Genomic DNA, 2,644 nt, shown 5'->3' with positions numbered 1-2,644 from the left:
GTATAAAGACACACTTAAGAAGCCTCAGGGCCTTGTCCAGCCTAGCACACTGCTGTTCCAACCTCAACTCTCTTTACATTTTTTTCTGGTCACACAGACACACAGTTCTGTGAATGTTCTAACCATCCCTCAAATCAGGTCGTCCTCTCTCTGCTGCCAGGGCTGCCACAGTTCAAGACTGTATCACTCTTTACTAGGCTTGACCTCTGACCTTCCCCCCCCCCCTCCGCTGCTGGAGAGGGTGTCCTAAGGTGACCCGGTGAGATCTCTTTCCTGAGATGTTCCACGCTGCTCCATGTCACCCTGGCTTGGGAATCACCTCTGTTCTCTTCCGGTGACCCTCAGCTCAGACAGAACACAGGGACTGTCCCTAGGCCACCCAGTACTGACCTCTGCACTGTATTAATGTCACAATAGGACCATGTTCCGAAGGCTCAGTTGCCATCCTGTGGCTTCAGGGGGCAAAACCCTGAAGCGTCAGGGTCCAACGGTTACTGAGCACGTACCCCTGAGGGGTAGTGGAACCCCAGACCATCCTCTCTTCTCTTTGACTCTCGAGCCCAGACATGAGTGGCTTCAGTCGTCCACCTGTTCCCAACCACGACATAAGCTGCCATGGTTCCAAAAGCAGCAGTCAATCGTTCATGGACTGGAACCTCCAAAGCCATTCTCTCTCCCCCCTCCCCCACATTCTCTTTACAAGTTGGCTACCTCAGGTATTCATTATAGCAATGGAAAGCCGACTTGAGCTTCCTATTTGCTTCCCTTCTGCAAAATTCCTGGAGGGGAGGGTCTGGGTTTTATTTATCCTCTGTGCTCAGAAGCCTGGTTACTGCTTGGCGTGCAGAAGATGTTCAGAAACTGTTTATTGAGACCTTTTGACCTTTGCGCCCCCCCCCCCCCCCGCTCTCTGAAACTCTACCCTTTGGCCCCATCTTCTCTAATCCTCTAGATACTTATCCACAGTCCTGCCCTTCAACCCTCCCTGGCCTTGACATAACCTCCCTGCTCTGTCTTTGTTATTGTCCTCCTCCTTTTCCTCTTCCTCCTCCTTTTCCTCCTCCCTCCTTTTCCTTCTCCTTCCCCCCTTTCTCTTCCTCCTCTTCTTGAGAGCAGGTCTCACTGTTTGGGTGTTAGAATTCACTGGAGAGACCAGGTTGATCTTGAACTTATAGTGATCCTTCTGCCTCTCCCTCCCGAGTGCTGGATTTACAGGCAGGCTCTCTGCACGTTACCATGCCTGAGCCCAGATATTCTTCGTTACCCATGGAACAGGACAGGTATCCTGTACCCCAAATCCAGAGGTTGGCTGTAGCACTCTTTGCAGCCCTTCAGCTTGTAGCACTCACAGCTGCAAAAAGCGCTCATGCCCAGAAAAAAATCTACATGCTCTGGGAGAGAAAGTACCAAAGAGCAGGAAGGCCCTTTGTGGGATGTCAACCACCCGTGAGTCACTTCGTGTGGCTGTGACCTCAGGCCTATATCTTTTAGAAGAAAACTGTCCTCTTTCCAACACCACATGCTCCTCAAGCCAAGAGTTTGATTCAAAGCACCCTTCTCAAGGACACCCAGATTGCAGAAGCCATGTGCCATGTCTGCTAAAAGACTAGAGAGCAAGGACCTCTTTGATGTAGTCCCCCCCCACCCCCCACAGAGCACAGGAAGCAAGGATAAAAGGGCCCTGCATAAGAACGCTGTCCCTCAGCCCACCCCAGCATTTTGTTGTGTGCTGTAAACAAACAAAAGGTTTATTTATACTTAGTTTGTGTGCGTGCGTGCATTTTGCCCACAGGTACGTGCATCCGACACATATGTTCTTGGTGCCATGGAGCCAGAAGGTGTCAGATCCCCTAGAACAGGAGCTACAGACAGTTGTGAACAGTCATGCGAGTGCTGGAAACCGAATTTGGGTTATTGGCAAGAGCAGCAAGTGCTCGGAACTGCTTAACCACCTCTCCAGCGCCCCTGGGGGTGTTTTTTGACCCCTGAAGTTAGTGTGGGAGAGAATGACGGTTGACCTGGGTTCTAACTCTTACCCTCGACGACTACCTTGCAAGATTTTGGATCTCTTCAGTCTCCTTTCTGAGACTCGATTTCCCCTTGTGTAAACTGAGAACTGACTTAGCTATCTGCAAAGCTCCTTAGATGGTTCACTTGGCCAAAAGGGCAGAGTTCCTCTTCACAGTGGAAGTGGGATGCTAAGTGGAAAGAAACTCTTCCTCCAGGCCATGGAGAGACAGAGATGGGGGAGGGGTTCAGTGAGATATTATCAGGTAAGTGACAATTTCACACTCCAGAAGAGAAGAGAGGAGAATAGCCAAGACCCTGTGTCCTGAGCTCGCACATTAGCTCTTATGTGCTAGGCGCTGGGAGCCCGACTAGGCACTCAGCAGGTTAGGTAGAGACAGTTAGAGACCTGTCCGGTGTGGTCCAGGCCAACGGACCTCTCTCTGTACTTAGGGCCAGCTTATGAGGGGAACAGGAAGAAGCACCGGTCTTAGTTCCCAGAGTGGGAGAAAGGGGTGGCCCCCGGGACAGAGGGAGAGCAAGGGATTGGCAGTGGCTGTGGGCAGGGCCGGTCCGGACAAAGGCGGAGTCAACTTGTACACGTGAAAAACTCTGGCTGGGGCCGGGCTTTTGCCTT

Source organism: Grammomys surdaster, unplaced genomic scaffold (genome assembly GCF_004785775.1).
Source record: "Grammomys surdaster isolate TR1022 unplaced genomic scaffold, NIH_TR_1.0 145, whole genome shotgun sequence".
Classification (NCBI taxonomy): domain Eukaryota; kingdom Metazoa; phylum Chordata; class Mammalia; order Rodentia; family Muridae; genus Grammomys; species Grammomys surdaster.
This window is presented reverse-complemented; position numbering follows the sequence as displayed.